General features: G+C 42.8%; 1 pseudogene; it reads right to left on the reverse strand.

Annotated features, from left to right (window-relative positions):
* LOC129698424 (basic proline-rich protein-like) overlaps positions 1 to 25,118 on the reverse strand; it is a 228,048-nt pseudogene that overhangs the window by 194,792 nt on the left and 8,138 nt on the right.

Below are 25,118 nucleotides of genomic sequence, written 5' to 3' on the forward strand. Positions count from 1 at the left end.
AGTAGTGCCTTTCAACTTCCACCATTTGCAGTAAGTAGTGCCTTTCAACTTCTATGCCACCATTTGCAGGAAGTAGTGCCTTTCAACTTCAAGCCAATGCACCCAAGCCACCATTTGTAGTAAGTAGTGCCTTTCAACTTCATGCTACCATTAGCAATAAATAGTGCTTTTCAACTTCAAGCCAATGCACCCAAGCCACCATTTGCAGTTAGTAGTGCCTTTCAACTTAAAACCAAAGCTCCCAAGCCACCATCTGCAGTAAGTAGTGCCTTTCAACTTCAAGCCACACCCAAGCCACCATTTGCAGTATGTAGTGTGAACCCAAGCCACCATCTGCAGTAAGTAGTGCCTTTTTTGCAACTTTAAGCCACACCCAATAGTCTTTTGTTTTTGCAGTATGTAGTGTGAACCATGCTAGCAAGCTTTAGAACCATTAGCAAGCTTTAGGACCATTAGAGACATATTTTTGCAAGCTTTAGAACCAATATAGACATATTTTTTTGCAAGATTTAGAACCAATAGAGACACTTTTTGCAAGCTTTAGAACCAATAGACATTTTTTTGCAAGCTTTAGAACCAATAGACATTTTTTGCAAGCTTTAAAACCAATAGAGACACTTTTTGCAAGCTTTAGAACCAATAGACATTTTTTGCAAGCTTTAGAACCAATAGAGACACTCGTTGCAAGCCACATTCTTCAAGCATTTTAGAACCACTAAGGGCACTTACATTTGAGTAGACACGTGTTCAGTGTGATTCACAGCTCAGAGAAACGTGACCCTCTGCCTTCCTCCATCTTGAATAGTGAGTGAGGCACACCACTTCTTGGTTTTATAGTCCCTCCCCCCTGCCACCAGCTGGGGGCAGCAGAGAGAATGGGGAATTTTGTAAAAACATTAATGTCTCTGTCATTTTTAATCAACGGGAAAAATCCTCGGCACATATGTGGCGGAGGGGGGCTCTGAGCAAGGTGGCCAAAAATGACGGCCGTAGGTTGCGGCGTTCTCTCGGAAATCGCAGCACAGATGGCCAAAACCGGTCAAGAACAGACTTTTAGTAATATAGAAGATAGATGAAAAAATTGCATCCTAGATGAAGCATCGACCACGCGGAAACCACTGTTGGCCATTAGGGAGAGTGACCAAAACCTCCGGTGACCTCATGGAAACCTTGGGTGGCGAGCAAGGTCACCAGAGGTTGCTGTTTAGGTCTGTTGGACAGAGGCTCAAGGCTCCAATGTGTGTGGATTCCAATATTTATCATCTGGAAATAAAAAAATGTCTCAAGCAAAAGCAAAAACAATTCATCCCCTTTTATTACTAAGTATCATATCCATCATTAAACATGTTTTGGACACTGTTATAAATGATGACAACTATGCTTAATTTTGAGCTTGCAAATCACCGAGTAGGCATTTATTCAAAATTAATCTCTTGTTAAGAAAACAATTTTAAGGGAGCTTTCCACTTTCTGACTAAAGATATAATTTGACAGGATTCTGCTTCAAATAATACATTCAGAAGAAAGTGGCACACATGGAGCAGTATAAAAGCTGTAGAGTTATGCGCCAGAGATCTGGGTTCGATCCCGACTACGGATACTTACTGTAAAGTGTTTGCATATTCTCGCTGTGACCGCGTGGGTTTTCTCGTGGTGCACCGGTATCCTCCCACTTTCCAGAGACGTGCAGATTTGTAGGTTAATTGGCTTCTATAAATTACCCTTGGTTTGAAGGACATATCTAGGGTAGGAGTCACCATGGACTCAGTGGGCCGAAGGGCCTGGTGTCATGTTCTATCTCTAAATTAAACCAAACCAAATTATAAATAATGCACCTGTTTTTGTGTTTGATCCATTTGTGCCATTGAAGAATGATGTAAACTACTAGGTGGGAGAAGTCTCGTGCAGGGTACAAAGTTATATCAAGTAATTCCAGGTTACTTTGTGCATATACTTAATTTAATCCGAGGTCTTGAATTGTGCCAGCACTGAATCCGTTAGACTGACCTGTCCCGTCGCCGGAGACGTCATGTCCGTTGGGCGGCTTGTCCTTTCGGCGTGGTGTCCATTTGGTTTCGTATCCTTTCGGCGTGGTATCAGTTCACTATCTTGGCTTCCACTTATTGGCTTCGGCTTCTCGTCCTTCGACGTTCCGTCCACACACAGGGAGAACATTCCAGAAGACCATCTATATCTGCAGCACCACCAATAAAGCCTTTATGGTAGAGTGGCCAGCCAAAAGCCACTCTTCAGTAAAAGGCACATAACTGCTGGCTTGGAGTATGTCAAAAGGCACCTAAAGGACTCTCAGACCATGAGAAAAAGTTTCTCTGGTCTGATGAAACCAAGATTGAACTCTTTGGCCTGAATGCCAAGCGTCACGTCTGGAGTAAACCAGGCACCACTCATCACCTGGCCAATACCACACCTACGGTGAAGCATGGTGGTGGCAGCGTCATGCTGTGGGGATGTTTTTCAGCGGCAGGAACTGGGAGACCAGTCAGGATCGAGGGAAAGATGAACAGAGCAAAGTACAGAGAGATCCTTGATGAAAGCCTGCTCCTGAGCGTTCAGGACCTCAAACTGGGGTGAAGGTTCACCTTCCAACAGGACAACAACCCTAAGCATACAGCCAAGACAACGCAGGAGTGGCTTCATGACAAGTCTGTGAATGTCTTTGAGTGGCCCAGCCAAAGCCCGGACTTAAACCCAATAGAACATCTCTGGAGTGACGTGAAAATAGCTGTGCATTGACGCTCCCCATCCAACCTGACAGAGCTCGAGAGATCTGCAGAGAAGAATGGGGGAAATTATCCAAATACAGGTGTGCCAAGCTTGTAGCGTCATACCCAAGAAGACTTGAGGCTGTAATCGCTGCCAAAGGTGCCTCAACAAAGTACTGAGTAAAGGGTGAGAATTCTTATGTAAATGTGATATTTCAGTTATTTCTTTTTAATTACTTTGCAAACATTTCTAAACACCCGTTTACACTTTTTTATTATGGGATATTATGTGTAGATTGATGATAAAAACATTTTTTTAATCCATTTTAGAAGGCTGTAATGGAACAAAAATGTGGAAAAAGTGAAGGGACCCGAATACTTTCTGAATGCACTGTAAATCAGGTGGAGGTTTAGGTTCTGGTGAGAAAGCCGGACTTAGGGGAGGCAGAGAAAGAGGTGTGCACAGTTCCTGGTTTAGTTTACTGGTGGGGCGACATAATGGTAAGAGTTGCTGCCTTACAGCACCGGAGACCCGGGTTCCATACCGACTAGGGGTGCTGGCTGTGCACAGTTCGTATGTTCTCCACACATGGGTTTTCTCCGGGTGCTCCGGTTTCCTCCCACACTCCAAAGACATGCGGGTTTGTAGGTTAATCAGCTTCTGTAAAAATTGCCTCTAATGTGTGGGATAGAACTAGGGCCTGTTTCACACACTGTATCTCTGAATTAAATTAAACAATGATCCCTTTCCTGTATTGTGCTTCAGAGTCATGGACAACCTATAACAAGTATCTCAAGATACCAGAGAATAAGAAAAGCATCCACTTTGCAATACGTTCCAAATGTATAAGGAGAAGTGAACCAATGTCAGCATGCCCAGATATTCGCCGCTAATTACATTGGGCAACTCTGTTGGGCAGGTCACATTGTTCAGATGCCTATCTCCAAAAAGTGACACCACATTCCAAGAATAAATGTGAGGTTATCCATTTTGGTGGCAAAAACAGGAAAGCAGACTATTATCTAAATGGTGGCCGACTAGGAAAAGGGGAGATGCAGCGAGACCTGGGTGTCATGGTACACCAGTCATTGAAAGTAGGCATGCAGGTGCAGCAGGCAGTGAAGAAAGCGAATGGAGGTTCTACTGCAGTTGTACAGGGTCTTGGTGAGACCACACCTGGAGTATTGCGTACAGTTTTGGTCTACAAATCTGAGGAAGGACATTATTGCCATAGAGGGAGTGCAGAGAAGGTTCACCAGACTGATTCCTGGGATGTCAGGACTGTCTTATGAAGAAAGACTGGATAGACTTGGTTTATACTCTCTAGAATTTAGGAGATTGAGAGGGGATCTTATAGAAACTTACAAAATTCCTAGGGGGTTGGACAGGCTAGATGCAGGAAGATTGCTCCCGATGTTGGGGAAGTCCAGGACAAGGGGCACAGCTTAAGGATAAGGGGGAAATCCTTTAAAACCGAGATGAGAAGAACTTTTTTCACACAGAGAGTGGTGAATCTCTGGAACTCTCTGCCGCAGAGGGTAGTTGAGGCCAGTTCATTGGCTATATTTAAGAGGGAGTTAGATGTGGCCCTTGTGGCTAAGGGGATCAGAGGGGATGGAGAGAAGGCAGGTACGGGATACTGAGTTGGATGATCAGCCATGATCATATTGAATGGCGGTGCAGGCTCGAAGGGCCGAATGGCCTACTCCTGCACCTAATTTCTATGTTTCTATGTTTCTATTACCAGCTGATCAGAGGGAAAGCTTCAAAAATGCTTCAAACCCTTCCTCAATTTCTGCAATAACCTCAGTGACTCCCAGGAAAACCTGGTCCGCAACCACTCCAAATGGGGATGGATCATTTGTGAAAACCTTGAACCAATTTGAGCACAAAGAAGCACTGAATATTAAGAACTATCTACCCCACTTGTAGCAGAGTGTGGAAGGTCCCACATAGGCCTCATCAACCACCTCAGCACCCACAGAAATGGGGAAAAAAGCAAGTCATCCTCAACCTCAATTTGAAGATGGATGCCCCGTCACAGAGGTGGTCTAGGGGTTTGGTTGAAAGTGATCGATGAAGATAATTAACTGATGAAAGATTATCCCATCCGCAGAGAATCTTCACTGCCACCCGACTTGCCATAAGTGAAGCAGGTAAGAAGCCCTATAACTGGTTTTGATCTGTTAATAACTATATGTATAATTATAATTTTTTTTTTTTTTTTTTTTTTAATTGCACGTGGCAATAATCTTGCTGTCATATCACAATTCATCAGTCTCCTCATATATGCGTGTTACATATGGGGAACCTAGGATATAACTAATGGAATTAGTTATTGAATCATTGCAGAAATCAGGGTCGAGAAGAATAGTTACAAAGGACTCAAAGCATTGCACGATACTACAGCATTTTTAGACCATTACATCCAATGGATAAACTTTGAAGAGCTATCATGCATTTGGACAAAACAATTTCATCTTTGAAATGTCTTCATATGTTGTGAAATCATGTTAACTTCTGGGTGGATTGCTGAAAGGTGTCAGATTAGGAAAAGGGGAGGTGCAACGAGACTGTCCTTGTACATCAGTTACTGAAAGTAAGCATGCAGATACAGCAGGCAGTGAAGAAAGCAATTGGCATGTTGGCCTTCATAGCAAGAGGATTTGAGTATAGGAGCCAGGAGGTCATACTGTAGTTGTACAGGACCCTGGTGAGACCACACCTGGAGTATTGTGTGCAATTTTAGTCTCCTAATTTGAGGAAGGACATTCTTGCTATTGAGGGAGTGCAGCATAGTTTCACCAGGTTAATTCCTGGGATGGCGGGACTGTCATTTGATGAAAGAATGGATCGACTGGGCTTGTATTCACTGGAATTTAGAAGAATGAGATGGGAGCTTATAGAAACATATACAATTCTTAAGGGATTGGACAGGCTACATGTAGGAAAAATATTCCCTATGATGGTAGAGTCCAGAACCAGGGGGTTACAGTTTAAGAATAAAGCCATTTAGGACTGAGATGAGGAAAAACCTTTTCACCCAGGGAGTTGTGAATCAGTGGAATTCTCTGCCATAGAAGGCAGTGTAGGCCAATTTACTGGATGTTTTCAAGAGAGAGTTAGATATAGGTCTTCGGGCTAACAAAACAAAGGAATATGGGGAGAAAGCAGACATGGGGTACTGATTTTGGATGGTCAGCCATGATCATATTGAATGGCAGTGCAGGCTCGAAGGGCCACATGGCCTACTCCTACACCCATTTTCTACGTTTCGATATTTTGTCAACATACCTAGAATCTAAATCTTCCCAAAAAGGGCACGTCTGCATCACAGTCTTATTACTACATTTCCGGTATTAGTTTTCAAGGCTACATTAATCATCGTAGTAATTGTCTTGGATCACCGACAGGGCGATAATACAGCTTTTAAAAAATACATATATTTATGCAAGTCCAATCTCATCATGAAACTGCACACATCAAAAAAGTACATCAAGCTTTCTGTTGGTCATTAATGAATAATGAGATCTGAGCATCACACTGTGAATAGGATTGTGTAACACAGCGGATGAATAAACAGGGCACATTCATTTATCAAGGGCACAAAAGTAACTGACATAAAATGAAAAAGAGACATTTGTTGGTTGATGACATAAATCTGCAAACTTCACATGGGATTAGCAGGTAGGTTTAAATGAGATTGCCATTGTTTTACTTTGTCTTTCATTGATGGACTGTTTAAAATAGCAAAATGTTTCACTGCATAATAAAACAGTCATCTATATTCACATTCCGACCTGGGCGATCAACAAGACTGCAGTTTGTGGAGACAAGGAACTGCAGATGCTGCTTATCAAAAAAAGGACACAAATTGCTGGAGTAACTCAGCAGGTCAGGCAGCATCTCTGAAGAACAGGGATGGATGGCATTTCGGTTCTTTTCATGTTGCTTATTTTAAAGTGCAGGTTGGCATGGCAGATCAAAATGCTCAGATACAATTAATTACCCAATGTTTTTACATCTATTCAAGGTAAGCATAAATAGAAGCAAATAACTACAGATTTGGTTTAGAGATACAACACGGAAACAGGCTCTTCGGCTCACCGAGTCCACGCCGACCAGCTTTCTGGATTACACTAACACTATCCTGCAGACCAGGGACGATTTACAATTTTTGCAAAAGCCAAATTAACGTACAAACTTGTACATCTTTTGAGTCTGGGATGAAACTGGACCACCCAGGAAAACCCACATGGTCATGGGAAGAACATACACATGGTACATACAGCTACCTTAATCAGGATCAAACGCAGATCTCTTGTGCTGTAAGGTAGCAACTCTACCACCACATCACCGTACCACCCTGATGTTGGTTTACAAAAAAAAAAAGTGCTGCAGTACCTCAACAAGTCAGGCAGCATTAAAGAACATGGATAAGTGACATTTTGTGCTGGGACCCTTCTTCACACTGATTGTGGTTGGGAGGTGGAGGAGGCAAGAACTGGAAGAGAGGAGGGGCAATAGAGAAGGACACACGCAAACTCCCGATTGATAACATTTTAACCCTACTTCCCATTCCTATACTGAGCTTTCTGTCCTGGGCCACCTCCATTGCCAGTATCAGGCCAGCCGCAAGCTGGAGAAACAACATCTCATATGGGTAGCCTGAATTCTCCAATCTTGAGTCTCCAACTTTAACCCAAACTTCTCCCCTTCTCCCTCTTCCCTGTGCCTAGCTTTGTCCAGAGATGTTGCCTGACCCACGGAGTTACTCCAGCACTTCATGTCTATCCACGGTTTTAACGTGTTTTACCCAATCAGGCTGAATAATATTGTACTTCTCCTTATTGAATTCCACCCAAATCCTTTTAGCTAATTACTGAAGCAGTAACTTTTTTTAATTGCAGCCTCCTCACTGATTACTTGCTCGTTTTGCTTTGCATCATCAGCAACAAGAGAAATTAACCCCAGCCTCCTCATCTAAATCAGTAATAAATCCATCACATAGATCATTGTAGCATTGTAACAGAACGTTGGAGTACAAATAAACTATTTAATCCCTTAAATTTATATCTCTATTCAATGAGAGAATGGCTGCTCAGTAACCCAACTTCTTTATCACAGATCTAAAATTAACAAACAACCATGTACCAATTATCATTTGACAGAGAAAATTCCAAACATGCATATACACACACACTATACTCACACACATATACACAATATACACACACACACAATATAGGCACACACACCAACACACACATATGCACACTCAACTACTAATTTCCTGTCATGTGTAGTAAAGGAATTCCATATGCTGGTTTATACCGTAGATATACACAAAGTGCGGAGTAATTCAGGGTCAGATGTACCCACTGCTCCACAGCTGTACCACTACAGCTGTACACATGGTTATTATACACTCAAGTGACTGGTGCTACAGAGCCAAGTTTTATCCCTTAATCCATACCCAAGAATAATTGTGATTGCTTGGAAATGTGTACTTCCATGGGCCAGGAAATTTAGTATCAATGTTAACAGAAAAAAAAATCCAGGATATATTGCACCAAACCTCCAAAGGCAGGGCTCCTAACTCTGTAACCGTGCCAGCTGTGATGTCCCAGCTCTCTCTTCAACCTCATGGCTCCATTTAACGAGTGACTGCCATAGGTGTGGTGCAACACAACTTCAGCTCCAAATATTTCAGTAGTCAGATGTGGATTTGCCTTATGGATAAGAACGACATGGGGGCGCAGCAGTAGTTACTGCCTTACAGCTCTGTCTGTGCAGACCACAGATGCTGTCTGTACAGAGTTTGTACGTTCTCCCCATGACCTGCCTGGGTTTTTTCTGGGGGCTGTGGTTTCCTCCCACACTCCAAAAACCTACAGGTTTGTAGGCTAATTGCCTTGGTAAAATTGTAATTTGTCCCTTGTGTATGTAGGATAGTGTTAGTGTGTGAGTTAAAGGGCCCGTTTCCGTGCTGCATCTCTGAACTATAAAAAGCCAAACTAAAATATGACTTAACTTGAATTGATTCTCTAATACTTACAGATTATGATCTCTGAAGAAAATGTTATATTTAAAATATATCAGAAGCAAAAATTTGCAGACTGCTAATATTCATAGATCGATGTTATGCAGGTCATGGTCGTGAAATATTGTGTGCCACACATAGGAAAGATTCAAAGGAATAGCTCATCACTTACAAAGCACTGGAATGTCACAAGTGGTATTTATTGGTCATCTTATCACATCAGAAACATAACCTGGATAATCCATTGTATTTGCCTGACACCAAGTGCAGTATGAGCAAATATCTTCATAAGTTATCTTCAAACTGTACTCTGAGAACAATCTGGGTGGAGATTTTGCAAAGTTTTCTGCCTCTAAAAGACCAAAGTTTTTTTGGCATTGGAAACTTACTTTACAACCTACATGCAAGATGAAAACTTAGCTTTCAACATAAATATTTTTTTCCCAACCTTGTTCAGAATTATTTATTAAATCTGAATGGCACACAGGGTCACTGCAGATTTTAATTATGTATATTTAAGATAGATGAGTGAGCAAAATATAATACAAGGTCTTGCAGGGTCCCGTGTGACAAGGATCAGTCTATTTACCTGTCAAGTTGTTTGTCAGAAGTACACACATTCACTCCAGCTATTCCAATGAAAAATGTATTTCCTCTTGATAAAAGGTGTTCAGATTCCATCAGAATTCTAGCTCATGAATAACTCAAGAAAGTGCCAAAATGAATTTGATGAACTGAACCAAAAATAGATGGCTGAACTTTTGTTAACCTTTGCTTCGAAGAGGTGTTCATGCAACAATTATTTTATTACTTCCCTTCACTCCACATCGGTGCAGCACAAAATGTGGCACAATGAGGTCACCCCAAATAAACCACATGAACCAAAGTGCTCTGCAAAACAGGATGGATAATTAAATACTATACGAGTTCAAAAACAGAGCATCCCAGTTTAAGAATTTAATGAGAAAAATAACGAAACAAAACATATGATTACGCAAGATCAGGAAAGGAGAGTTGAGCACAACAAGCAACATGGACAAATTAGAAATTATATATTTGAAATTAATTTTCCTCTTGCCAATTTTATTCTAGCCAGATAATGGCAGAGTATGGTCAGAGTCAGGTCTCAGACACTTTCTATTCAGGGCAAACAAACTAATTTGTGTGTTGGGCTGTTCTGCAGGGCTGCATCAAATTGAACCAGGCATCTTTTGATGTGCCAATGGACTACTTATCTCAGAGATTCCTGGGCTACATCATATTTGTTCTTCCCCAGTTTCCATGGACATTCTGGACTGCAGGTTGAAAAGCTCGCACCCCAAAATCTGGCTTTGAGTAATTGAGGTTAACTTTATGGCTAAACTCTGATGAAGGTTCACAATACCTTTTAAGGTAGCGAGACCTGCAATGTTATGCCTCATACAAGTTCCCCTCTTTAGTACAGAAAGTTTCTAAATTTAATGTGTAAATAATATAACCCAAAGGATTACAGCTAAATAAATGATAAACTTTTCATGTCTGATCAACAAGGTCACTTTGGCTGTCAAGAAAATATTGGCCATGAACTTATTCAGAAGCAAGCCATGCCATTGACATGAGAAAAACTGAACATTATTCAATTTCCCTGTTGGGAATATATAGAGTGAAGGGAGCTCCATAATGGCAAGACCATAACGATCATAAAGAAATCGCACCAAAACTCTACTGCCTGAGAAGTGTGAAGAGATTTGGCATGGCCTGGCTCGATTATTTGAACGTTGAAGAATGAAGGAGACTGCAGAAAGTGGTGGGCATTGCCTGGTCCATCACAGGTACGGACCCCTAACCTTCAATGATATCTACAGGGACCGAACGTCACAGACCCACACCACCCTGGCCATGCTCCCTTATCGTTGTTACCATCAAGACAATGGTACAGGACCTCAAGAACCACGACTTCCAGTTTCAAGAACAGCTTTTCCCATCAACTATCTTGAACTACTTTGCACAATCCTAGTCACAACCCCACCACAGCACCCAACCACTACAAATATGCTTGCTCTACTTACTTATGTATTTACGCTATCATGGTCTATCATGATCATTATTGTGATAAATTATGGTATATTTATCATTGTTATTGTGCGTAATGTACCTGTAAAGCTGCAACAAATAAGAATGTCAGCCAAAGCTGTCAACAGCTTTGAATTCAGAAACATTTGAGAACTTCTTGGAAGTATAAAACAAAGAATCAAACTAGTTAAATAAATTATGCAGAGGAATGTCAGCCGTTATGCGGGAAACTGTCAACGTTTCCCAGTAAATTCATGACTACGGCCAGAAAATTAAGCCTGACAAGGTGGTAGAGAATCAAATTGAATCAGTACTTCCACTTCCCAGCCCCATAAGTTCTTCCCAGCCAGTCTCATACATTTTAAATAATAAAATTTAACACTTGTTACCTTTAGTTTACTTGTGTCACGTCTTTCACAGTTTCAAAAAACTGAGAGCAGAGCAAGCCAGAAATCAGGGTCCAAACACTTCCATTATCCAGAGTCCACTTCCATGGTTCATTTGAACATTAAATATTGGATGCCAGATGTACAGCAAAGTATGGTTCACCACAAGATCAGTAAAAATGAAAGTAGGACAGGGCCATGTGGCCCTCTGCGTCTCCTCTACTATTCCCCCTCCTCCCCTCATCAGGCAAGAGGTACAGAAGTGTGAAAATGCACACATCCAGATTCAAGGACATTTTCTTCCCAGCTGTTATCAAGCAACTGAACCATCCTATTAACAACTACGGAATGGTCCTGAGCTACTATCTTCCTCACTGGAGACCATTGGACTATCTTTAATTGGACTTTATCTTGCACTAAATGTTATATCCTTTATCCAGTATCTGTACACTGTGGATGGCTCGATTGTAATCATGTATTGCCTTTCTTTTGACTGCTTAGTATGCAGCAAAAGCTGTTCACTGTACCTCAGCAGATATGACAATAAACTAAGCTAAACTAAACTAAACTTTGTATTGGGTCAGATGTTACACCACCAGTGACTACAGTAGACTTGGAAGATAGACTGATCCATGTAGCTAACGCAGAGGCTGGCATAGGTAGCCATGCTTGCATCTTTGTTGACTCTCCATGGAACGATCTCTGTTCCAGGTTTGCTCAGGAACTATTATCCAATTATTTCTCTACTGCATCAATGAAATTGGGGCTGCCTCCAGGAGAACTCAACAATTTCATCAATCTCCATCCTGCTCACAAAGTCATTTGGATCATTTCCAACATCTCCCTCCCCTTGATCTCCATCTCCACTGCAGGAGACAAATTGTCCAATAACATTTACTCCAAACCCACCGACTCCCAAGCTATCAAGACACCTTTTCCACCTTGTTTCTTGCAAGAACACCCTCACATTCTCTCAGTTTCTCTCTCTGCTGCCATCTATACTCAAAATGAGGCTTTCCATTCTTGGGCATCAGAAATGTTCTCAGGAAAAGTAGCAATGTAACTACAATGTAATTCCACTATGAATCACGTCTTGCCATCCTCACCCTTTACTGCAAAGACATGGCTCTCCGTGACTCCCTGGTTTGCTCAACAGCCCCACCTATAGTCCCCTTCTTGGGTCCTTGTCTCTGCAACTGTAGTGATGTAACACCTGTCCCTACACCTCATCCCTCATCTCCATCCAGCAACTGAAGCAGCTCTTCCAGGTGACACAGATTCGCCTGCGTCTCCTGCAATCTTGTGCATTGCCTCGATGCGGCCTCCTCTACTTTGCCAGGACCACATGCAGACAAGGTAATGAGTTTGCCTAGCACTTGCTCTCCCACTACTGTCACCATTTGGATTTCTCGGTTGCAAGGCATTTTATTTCTCCTTCCCGTACAGACCTGTCCATCCATGACCTTCTCAACCATCGGAGCGAGGACAACTGCAATGTCGGGGAACAACACCTCTTATTCTGCCTCGATAGTCTGCAACCCAATGCATGAACATTGGATTCTCTATTTTCAGGCAACCCACATCCTTCGCTCTGTCCCTTTCTCACTTCCTCTCCCCTTCTATCTACTCTGGTCCTCTTACATATACCCCTCTTCCCACAATACCCCCCTTACTCACTCCTCCTTCTCTTGCTCCCAAGTGCCACCATCCTTCCTCATTCAGTTCAATTCCTCACCATCCTTTCCCATCAGAATTTAGAATCTGCAGCCCTCTGTTCTCTACTTATCGCCCCCACCCCAACCTCTGTTGCTCTCTCCACCCATCCCTTGTGTTATCTGCCAATAAACCCCTCCTCTCCTCAAAGACAGTGCTGGATACGGGTTGGACAGCATCCCTGGATAACATGGATTATTGATGTTTCGGGTCAACACACTTCTTCATTTGGATTTTCAATATTTCCAATTATTCTTTCTGACCTCCTCGCTTGCATCTAACTCCCGCTTGTTAGCTCTTGCCTCATCTCCCCTCTCCAGCTCTTTACGCTGGCGATTTGCGTTCCAAGTCTAAAAGAAGGGTTTAATCGATTGCCCATTTCCCGCTACACATGCTGCCTGATCTGGGTTTCTCCTCCAGGAGCACTCCTTGAAATCAAAAGGAACACACTATTCTCAGCAGAATTCAGGTTCAATTAATGTTTTGTTTTTTTAGAATGAACATTGGCCCCTCAAAAATTGAGTAAGAAATTTACAAGAACCATAAACAAGAATGTCTTATTCACTGTCACTGAGAGTACATAGTGTGCTCCTTTACAACTGATCAGGGATAAGAATTGGACATCTTAAAGGACAGGGTCCTTGACATTTTATAATTGGAAACGTTGAAAAGGAATCCTAATGAGTTTGGATTTGATGTAAAATTCAGATGTAGTTCTTTAAAGGCTGGTTTATTGTTTAGTCATCTTCACTGATACAACTCAATTTGTCAGATCAAGGCATAGACGGCACTGTAATTAAGTTTAGAGAAACAGAAACAGGTTCTTCCGCCCACAGAGTCTGCACCGACCAGCGATCACCCCATACACCAGCACTATCTTACACACTAGGAACAATTTACAATTTTAACCAAGGCCAATTAACCTACAAACCTGTACATCATTGGAATGTAGGAGGAAACCGGAACACCCGAAAAAAAAAAAACCCATGCGGTCAGAGAGAGAACGTACAAATTCCATTCAGACATCACCCGTAGTCAGGATCAAACCTGGGTTGCTGGCACTGTAAGGCAGCAACTCTATTGCTGCGCCATCGTGCCCGTAAGCAAGAATCACACCCCTAGACCAGCGAGCAAACTACTGTGCAACCATTTAATAGTGAAGCACCTAATAGATGCACAACAACCTCAAATGCAACTGTTCTTCATTGATGCTAAGCTTGTTAGACCTTGGACACTGGTTACACAGCTGCACCTACCTAACAAAGTACAAATAATAATAATAATAATAATAATCTTTATTTATATAGCACTTTTCAACAAAACCAGTATTTGAACCAAAGTGCTTACAGAGATTGATTAAATTAATTAAACAGATCAAATGTCAATAAATCCATACAAAACAAAAAAGAGAAAAAAGAAAAAAAGAAAAAAAGACACAGAACAGTACACTATAGAAATCAACATGAAACGTCCCCCCACAGCAGAATTCACTGTGAGGGAAGGCACTAAAAAATATCCAGTTCTCCCCCTCATAGTCCACCTGAGGTCGGGGTCTATATGTGGCCTCCTCAGCCAACTTGATGTTCTCAGGCCCTCTGCCGCAAAGCTGGATCATCAGCGTCGGGTGAACATTCTTCAGCGGCCTGGACTGAAGCGGTGAGAGAATGGAGAGAAGTCATCAGTGTAACTTGCGGTGAGACAAAAAGCAAAAAAATACAATAAGGGAAGACTGTGGGAAGAATGAAAAAGAGTGATGGAAAGAATGAAGGACAGGCATGAGGAGAAATAAAAAAAAAGAACAAGAAAACAAGTAAAAGGATTGGCTTTTAAATTATTAATTCAGTGACTCCAGGGGGGGGGGGCAAGACGATGAAGTGCATTCTGTGGAATATGGAAGGAAACCATAATTTTTTCTGAAACTGCAACATGTTCCGAAAGAAATAACTAAATTATCACCATTTGCGTAGAAATATTGAGATTTCTTTTTAGTGACGCCAATTCACAGTACAGAAAATAATTAAACCGTGTTTGAGTAAAAAACAATGTCAATAATACCTTGCACAACTCATTACAGTCATTTAAAAAAATAATCCAAACGACCTGGCACATCCACCAAAATAACATTGGAGGATTTAAAGGCTAGGATAGTGTGATTATTAAATTGTAGTTCATTGAATTAGCTAGGCACCTTCTCTGGCCTAGATTTGAACCCAACAGAATAGTGATAAAAGATATTTTCCCACAATGGCTTTTAAAAGGCCCTAGAGCAGGGACCAGACTATTTCTTCAGTTCAGATCACATTCTCAGTTGATATAGTGATGCCAAAACCAATTGTAAAACATGATTTCCGTGCAATAAAATGGACTAGAAGGTTCATATAAAAAATCAACTTGCCCATTTGATTTAATAAAGATAATTAAGTAGTCTTCCGACCCTCCCCATCACGTAATTTCCCCTTCAGATAAATACAATCAAACAATGCAATCCTGCCAGGAGCTAATGAGGATGAAAGGGAGCAGTTTGAGATTTTCCTTGATAACTATAGTTAGCCTGAAGGTACAACCTTCTTCAGATCATAAACTAAGGGAGAGGTCACCATGTTTTGTTGAGGAAGACTTCAGTGCTCTTCATCCAAAGTAGCTCAGCAGTAACTTGTTGCTTAAGCCCTGAGGTGCATAGTTGTCACATTGATTTTACAACCCATGAGGAAAAAAAAAATCTACTTGGCATCATCCTCACAAAATAGGGTGGGAGGTTCAGGTTGAGAGATATTTTGAGTTCTGACAAAAGGGCTCAGACATGAAATATTGTGTGGCAGGCTAATGCAGAGGTAGCGTTGCAGCCTTAGTGCCAGAGACCTGGGCTTAATCCTGACTACAGGGGTAACTCAGAGGTACAGGCAGCATCTCTGGAGAGGAGGAATGGGTGACGTTTAGGGACAAGATGGGTCTGAACCCGAAACGTCACCCTTTCCTTCTCTCCAGAGACGCTGCCTGACCCAATGAGTTTTTGTGTCTATCTTCGGTTTAAAGCAGGTTCTGTAGTTCCTTCCTACATGTTCTGTCTTGTAGGGAATATGTACAATCTCCCAGTGACCTGCTTGGGTTTTCTCCAGGTGCTCTGGTTTTTCCCACACTCCAACGATGTAGGTTAATTGGCTTTGTGAATGAGGCGATTGCTGGTTGACATGGACTCGGTGGGCTGAAGGCCCCGTTTCCATGCACGTATTGCTAAACTCAACAGGAGGAGGAGCCATCTTGGGGAACGGCTGCTAACCAGCAGCCGTCCGTTTAATTCACTTTTTATTTGCAGTTTTAGTGAGCTCTGTGCCTTGTCTGTGGGAGAAATTACTTTTTAATGTGGGGGGTAGGGGGTAATAATATTTCTAGGTCCCTACCTGGTCGGTGAGGCAGCTTTTTCTCCGGGCTGCCCCGTCGACCCGTCCTCGTGGCCTACCAGCGGGCGTGGAGCGCCGTTTCCTGGCGGGGACCGCCCAGCACCTCGGCATCGGTGGCGGCACAGCGCTGGAGCGCTATCGCGGAGTGGAGCGGGCGATGCCTTGCCTGGGTCGCCACGCTGGATCGACGCGCTGGAGCTCTGGTGAGCTGTGCCCGCCGAGATCAACACCTCCGGGCTGCAGGTCTGCGGAGCGGAGCGGGCGGCCCCGACTCTAACATCGGGAGACTGGGAGCTCCAAACCGGGGCGGCATTGTCGGCTTCGGAAGCCGCGGTACCCAGTTAGGAAGCGGCCGTTCCAGGTGGCCCAACTGCTGAGAGGACTTTCCCGACGCCGAGATCAACACCTCCGGGCTGCAGGTCTGCGGAGCGGAGCGGGCGGCCCCGACTCTAACATCGGGAGACTGGGAGCTCCAAACCGGGGCGGCATTGTCGGCTTCGGAAGCCGCGGTACCCAGTTAGGAAGCGGCCGTTCCAGGTGGCCCAGTTTTCATTTACATTTTAAGTCACTTTTAAACACTTGTTTACAAATCAGACCAGGATTTCACACATGCATAAACACACAAGTGGATGCATAGCCCGTGTTCCTATGAGAATTTACTTACTATCCGATCAAGATGTAGGCTTATTAAGGGCCTGTCCCACTTGTGTGCAATTGCTTGCGATAGCGTGCGATTGGCGCGACAGGGCGGAAGCGATGGTCGCGCATCTCAATGCGTCACACAGCGCGTGACATCATTTACGCATCTAAAGGGGGTTGCTGGCTGCTATTCCATGATCATCATGGAAGAGATACAGATTGCATTGCTACAACACCAACAGAGACTTCTGTTAGCGGCAGCCCTCATGCTTACAGATCATCTAGGCACGAGTACAACAAGAAAGGCTATCAAGAAACCCAGGAAGAGGTCTGTGTGAACGAGGTCCTTGTTCTGGATGAGACCCACTTTGGGCCAGTATGAGATCATGATGACGGATCTGCAGCGGAAAGATGAGGCTGCCTTTAGAAACTTCACCAGGATTCCCCCCCGATCTGTTTCAGGAACTAAAGACATGAGTCGGTCCTCTTCTGCAGAAAACGGACACCTTCATGAGGAAGGCACTGGAACAAAGGCCTGTGCCTGGCCATCACCCTCCGCTACCTTGCATCAGTGGATGGTCACAGCCTCTTGAGATTTCACCGAGAATAATAAAGCAAAAAGTACCGATGTCAGAGGCTCCGGATTATAAGTTGCCTTGATGACACACATCATATACATTTACCCTGTAGCTCCTTCCCCAATGAACTTGCCATTCCCCCTACCATTAGATAGCTGTTCAAAAATTTATTGGGGACTACGGCCAATAGGTATACCCTCAGTGTTATAAATTCAAGGAAACGCAACATGTTAAGGCAGAGATCTGAGAGAAGGTCCTCCAATGAATCAGTGCAATGAGATATTAAGATACTGAAGATTGCAAGCAATTCTGCATTGACATAAAACCACCAAAAATGCAAATACTTTGAACAAAAAATGCCTGATATTGTATGCAGTCAAGTACAATCTTTAAAGTTTGGCCAAAGAAATGTATAAAACAGAAATATCACGAAAGACAACTGTAAAATATCTTGTATTAATAACCAAATTGGATCAGTAATCATGTTTCATATTTAATTTGTCAAACTCTGACATGTTATTTAACTTGAAAATCAAAACCCACCAAAGATGATTTGATGAGCTGACAGAACCCGTCCCAATGTATACAAATTGACGCAGTTAATATTTCAGGCTGAACATTAGAACTTCTTAGTTAGAACATCTTAAAACAGAAATATTAACTCTATTGCCCAACCTACAGAGCTGTCTGACCTGCTGATTATTTCCAGTATTTCCCTTTTTAAATTTTAGATTTCCAGTATCTGATCTGGCTTGCGATCGCTTGGCGCAGACGCGGAAGGGACGCACCAGTCACCACAGGCGTGACGTAATTTACAGCATATATAGGGGTTCCTGGCTTGCTATTTCCATGATCATCTATGAAGAGAGACAGTCTGTGCAGCAGCCCTCATGCTTACAGATCAGGGCACGAGTACAACAAGGAACGGCTATCAAGAAACCCAGGAAGAGGTCTTGATTGAGTCAGAGTCACACAGTGCGGAAACAGGCTCTTTGGCCCAGCTTACCCACGTGGATAAACATGCCCAATCTACATTAGTCTCACCTGCCTGCATTTGGCTCATATTCCACCAAACCTATTCTATCCAGGTACCTGTCCAAATGTACATGTCTATTCCTCGCATGACCTTAAACTACTCTATTAGATCACCCTTCATCCTCCTGTGATCCAAGCAATAAAGTCCTAACCTGCTCTCCCTATAGCTCAGGTCCTCAAATCCTGGCAATATCCATGTACCGTTTTTCCCGGCAACGAAGACGCACCCCCATTTTGATTTGCTAAATTTTGATAAAAGTCTGGCGGGCCAATTTCAAGGGTTTGGTTCAAGGAGGCAATGAGGACCGGAGAGTCTCCATCTTCGCCTATCCCACAATGCACTGTGCGGTTCAGGTCTAAGGGACGGGGTCTTCCCGGCTCACGGAGATCACGTTATGGGGAAAGAGAGAGAGAGAGAGGCTGGGATGGAGCAGTCAGCCTTCCGCCCAGTAAGTACCCGCCAACGACCACCTCCACCGGTTGCACCTGTGCCAAAGGACACCTTGGCTGGCTGGCCGGCATAAGGTGCTGAGGTGGTGGCCGGTTCCACTGTACGTTCCCAGCGGCCACTCGCAGCCACCTGAGTTGTTGAGTGAGGGAGTTGCTGGCATGATCCCCGACTCTCTCCTTCTCCTGCCCTCCCCGCAACTTTACCCCTGGTAGCCCAGCCAAGTTTGCTACTTTGTTCAGTCCAGGCTGTGGTGACCCGGGCCAGACTCCACACACACTGCAGAAAGGAACCTTTCCCCTCCCCCCAGCGGCACTGTCCTTTTACAGCTGCTTCCCACTTCACACAGTTCCAGGGTGGAAGGCGTGGCAGGTTCCGCGGAGCAGTCGCTACGAGAGCGGCATTACTCGGCCAAATCCACTCCAGCAGACGACCACTGTCCCTCCTGCCCCGGCGGAATGCTGCTCCGTTTTCCCGCCCTGGGGATCCGACCAGAGTCCTGATAGAATGTCGCCATCAGCAAAGTGTCTGCAAGGGTGACACTGGACTTAGCCACCCAGCCAGAGAATGTAAATCAGCTACCAGCAATAGGCTTGGCTGTCCCTCAGTGCAGCAACAACATTCTTGATGTTTCTGTGCTGAGGGATAGCCAAATCCTTCTTCCTTGGCTAATGACCTAACCTTTGGCCTCCATGACGCAGGTACATTTTCGGGCCTTATTTTAGGGTAAAAAAAATATCATCTTCGATGCCGGGAACTGCAGTAAATCTGCTCTGCACCATTTCCAGCTTAACAACACCTTTCCTAGAACAAATGACAAAAACTGAACAATATTCTAAATGTGGTCTCACCAATATCTTGTACAACTGTAACACGAGCCATCAGCTCACATTATTTAACTTGACCAGATGAAAACAGATTATCGTTCTTTTCATATAATAATGCATATGAAGGTGGATTAGCATGGGTTAGACTGTAACCCTTTGAAACTGAACCGTTTCTACTGTAAAATTGCAGGCATGGCTGAATCAATATAATTAAGATATACACATAAGCTGACGGACTGGAATAAAATCTTGTACTTGGGTTGACTCGGGCCCAAAGATTGCATTTCGGTACCTCGTTCAAAATAAAAGCAGTTTACTGAATAAATGGGACCACCAAAATGTTTATAGTATAATTAACTTTTGATTAGTTATTTCAGTGAATGTTATCACCAACGACACTAGAGCAATCAATATGCACAATGTGCATAATCTATTTTATTCTAATTACAAGGAATAAAAGTACGGCATTTCATTAATTTTGTGAATTCATAACGGAGAACATTTTACTCGATAACTATGTGTGTATTTTAATAGCCAACATCATACAATATTATTTTCACACGCTTAAAATTCTCTTCAAATTTACCAATTATGTCCAAAAATTCATAATAATACCACTAATAATGAGTCCTCCCATAAACAGGCAGATAGAGCATTATTTCTCCAGGGAGTAGAACAGCACAATTTTGCAAAAATTACACCAGTTGGGAAAATTAAATAAGAGTTATGTCTTCTGTAAAATGATGAATAAAAATCCTTCTGGCCCACACAATTCCACTGTGGCACAAACAATGTGATGAATTTAAAAATATTAATGACCTGCATTATAACCAAGGAAGACACAACCAAGTATCTTATCTAATCAATACCAAATGTTAAGGTAATGTATCATAAATAATCTCATCTTCAATCTATATTTTTGTTGCGTCCTCGTTTTCCCCAGATGAAATAACTTCTCCGATTCCCCAGAAGAAAGTTACCTTCTTTCATCAGTTCTTAAATATTTATTCAAACTTCAAGGTGCTGAATGTATGAACAGGGACATCTTAACCATTTTTGTAATTTATTCATTTGGATGAGACAGCTGGTATTTTGTAGTAACCCAACAATTAATCAATTGTAATAGATTGTGACTTGAAAGCGACTTGAATAATTATTTAACATAAAGGTAGACAAAAATGCTAGAGAAACTCAGTGGGTGAGGCAGCATCTATGGAGCAAAGGAATAGGAGACCCTTCTTCAGACTTGGTATGTCTTCCTCTGACAGAGGAGGATAAAAAGAACGATCTAAAATTGAAAAGTTATCAATTTCTATCATTAATACTAAAGGATGTACTCTTCTGCTGTGGATCCCACCACTAGCCACATCTTCACCCCTTTCCGCAGAGACCATTCCCACTACAACTCCCTGGTTAACTCATCCATTCACACCCAAACCAACCCCTCCCCAGGTACATTCCCCTGCAAGCGCAGGAGATGTAACACCTATCCCTATACCTCCTCCATCAACTCTGTCCAAGGACCCCAACAGTCTTTACAGGTGAGGCAGAGGTTCACTTGCACCTCCTCCAACCTCATCTACTGTATCCGCTGTTCCAGGTGTGGACACCTTTATAATCGGCGAGACCAAGTGCCGGCACACCAATCGCTTTGCTGAACACCTCCGCTCAGTCAGCCTAAAACTATCTGATATCCTGGTTGTTAAACACTTTAACTACCCCTACCATACTGATCTTTCTGTCCTGGGCCTCATCTATTGTCAGAGTGAGGCCCAGCGCAAATTGGAGGAACAGCATATCATATTCCGCTTGGGTAACATACACGCCAGCAGTATGAATATTGACTTCTCCGACTTCAAGTAACCCTTGATTTCCCTCTCTCTCCATCTTCCCAGTTCCCTGACCAGTCTGATTACATTGTATATCTGTTTGCTTTGTTATCTCCTTCTCCCAGCTAACTTGAAGGCGGCGTAACCAACATTGCAGCGGGCTTCTGCAGTCCTTCCGTCTTTTTTTTTTTTAAATTGTTGTCCCATTGAGTGTATGGTTTGTAGTGTTTGTTTAATTGTTTTTAGATTTAGATTAGATCCTTTATTTGTTGGCAGCGTTTAACTGTGTATGTGTGGGGGGAGGGACTATTAAATCTCTTCCCCGTACGGAGGACCCAACCTTTTCCCTGTCAGGTCTCCGTTGTCGTTGGGTCCTAGCACCGTGGAGCGGCCTCCAGCTGGAACGACCTGGGGGCTCCAGCCTCGGAGCCTGCGGACTTACCATCGTGGAGCTGGCCAGCTTCGGAGCATGGAGAGCTGTGGTGGCGTGCGGCTGCGACCAGACTACAGAGCTTCGGAGGCTCCAGCCACAGGCCTGGTGGATGGTAACATTGGGAGCTCATGAGTCCCTGGTGGGAGTCCGCTTTTCGGAGCTCCCACAACGGCAACTTCTCCCGCCCGAATTGCGGTGTTGAAAATGACCCGGAGCGGGGCCTTACTTCACCCGGCGTGGTTTTAACGGCCGTGGCACTTGCCATTGCCTGCCGGGGACTCCAACATCAAGACCCGGAGCAGGGCCTTATATCGCCTGGCGCGACCTTAACGGTCACGGGACTTGCCATCGCCCGCCGGGGGCTTTGACATTGGGAGAAGAATGGAGAGCAGGGGAGAGACAAGACTTTGACTTCCATCGCAGTGAGGAGGAGATTCACTGTGATGGATGTTTGTGTAAATTGTGTTGGTGTGTGTCTTGGTTTTTATCTTGTTGTATGACTGCAGAAACCAAATTTTGTTTGAACTTCATTTGAGGTTCAAATGACAATAAATGGTAATGTATTGTGTGATCTATTTTCCTTGATCTCATCTCTTTTGATGTCTTGTTTTAACACCTTCTGCTTCCTCATCACCGTATCTCCCTCTCCCCTGACTTTTAGTCTGAAGGTTCATGATCCGAAACGTCACCCATTCCTTCTATTCAGAGATGCTGCCTGTCCCGATGAGATCCTCCAGCATTTTGTGTCTATCTTTGGTGTAAAACCGCATCTGCAGTTCCTTCCTACACAAGTACTAACCATATAACCATATAACAATCACAGCACGGAAACAGGCCATCTCGGCCCTACAAGTCCATGCCGAACAAATTTTTTTCCCCTTAGTCCCACCTGCCTGCACTTGTACCATAACCCTCCATTCCCTTCTCATCCATATGCCTATCCAATTTATTTTTAAATGATACCAATGAACCTGCCTCCACCACTTCCACTGGGAGCTCATTCCACACCGCCACCACTCTCTGCGTAAAGAAGTTCCCCCTCATATTACCCCTAAACTTCTGTCCCTTAATTCTGAAGTCATGTCCTCTTGTTCTTCCCTATTCTCAAAGGGAAAAGCTTGTCCACATCAACTCTGTAAATGTACTCTTCTGCTAATCTTTCCAACTTCACCATTCCAATACCAATTACAATAAACTCATCATCTATTTGGCAAGCTACCAAAACCCAATGGTAAAAACATGAAACTGATAATCACACTGATAAAACAAATGTTTTAATTAAACATTTTAGTTTTACTGCTTGAGCAAGGGAACCATCCTAAAATAAATAAACACCACAAATTCATTCACAAAAATAGCACTTGATCAAATTGCCTGAAGCAAAAGGCATACCTCCTTTTTTCTGTTCAGGATAATTTTAAATTCCATTTCTTCGAAAGAACAGATCCAAAAATTCTGGCCATGGAACAATATCAAAGGCCCTTGTGTCTGTGATTTCTGTAAAAACAGAACATGTTTAGTTCAAAACTGGGTAGTATGCACAGAAAAAAAACGTTTTTAAGTAAGACCAATGTATACTCTTTTTCTCATACTGAAGTAATCACCCACCATGCATGGGAAAATTTCTCCCATACAAAAAAGTACCACACAGTCCTCATTTTACATTATGGTTCTGTACATTGAAATATAATAGATCGAAATATGGAACAAATATAGACACTAAAACAATTACATTTTTGGTTCTTGGTTTCTTGGTCCTCCAAAATATTCCAAATGGAATTTAAACTGGAGGTGGTTACATAATAATAATAATAATAATGATTAGAAATCCACAGAGAAAGCAACCTAAATCTTTAGTAATAACTCAGTTAAGACTCAAATAACAAAATGTCCCTCAAGTTATTCAAGAGGATTCCGATTGAAATAGATTGTAATGCAGACCTCAGGAACGTCACTGTAAACAATCAGTTGAACATTGCTACATTTGGAGCTCCATGTGATCCATAATTACAATTGTTATTGAATATTATGCTTCATTGTTACCTCAAGTATGTTTTTTTTTAAACTGATGTTTGTATATATTGGCCAATGAAGCATCGTGGAGATTACCACAAAGCATCTCAAAGATTATTAGGAATGTGTAGATTGTGCTGCTTGAAAAAAAGTTGCAAGGCTACATCTGGCTAAAATGTCATAATATTTCCATAATGGCATGGTGTATTTTTGCCAACTGCCTGCTCAGGACAAAGAATATGCTTACATCCACAGTTACCCAAACCTGCAGAGAATTGTCACAGACTCGTGCCTTGCTGTTTTGTAAATTGATGGAGCGATCTCAATTGTTGCATATAGGAAGATAATGAGGAATAGGATCGGTCATTAAAAAAAGGCAGATTGACACAGTGCTGGAGTAACTCAGTGGGTCAGACAACATCTCTGGAGAAAAAGGACAGGTGACAGTTTGGCTCGGAATCCTTCTTCAAAAAAATGCAACTGTTAATTTTCTCCAAAAGCACTTCTTCGCCCAGTTTTTAAAATATATAATAACTCCTTATAGGTGGAGTATTGGGTAGAATTCACCCAAATTTCTATGTGGATGCAAATTCTTCTCAACTCATTACAATTTGGAATGCATCATGAAACTAACATTTCTGGTTTTGTCCAAGTACCACTCCCCAGGGCCATCTATTCACTTGCTGTCTCGTCTCCCAAAGGAATTTTGGAAATAAGTGTAGGATATGGAATATTTAGGGACTAATTGCAATTTTTGAATTTGATTAAACTTGATATAGATTAGTTGAGGTCAGCTCAAATTATCTACATTTGTCAACAAATTAAAAATAAATACAACAGAAAACAAAATGACAAAAGGACATAAAGTGCAGGTGAGGCAGCATCTCTGGAGAACATGGATAGGTGACATGTATGGTTGAAACCCTTCTTGACCTTGCCACATATCCATGTTCTCCAGAGGTGCTGCCTGACCTGCTGAGTTACACCTGCACTTTGTGCC

This window comes from Leucoraja erinacea, chromosome 6, assembly GCF_028641065.1.
Source record: "Leucoraja erinacea ecotype New England chromosome 6, Leri_hhj_1, whole genome shotgun sequence".
Classification (NCBI taxonomy): domain Eukaryota; kingdom Metazoa; phylum Chordata; class Chondrichthyes; order Rajiformes; family Rajidae; genus Leucoraja; species Leucoraja erinaceus.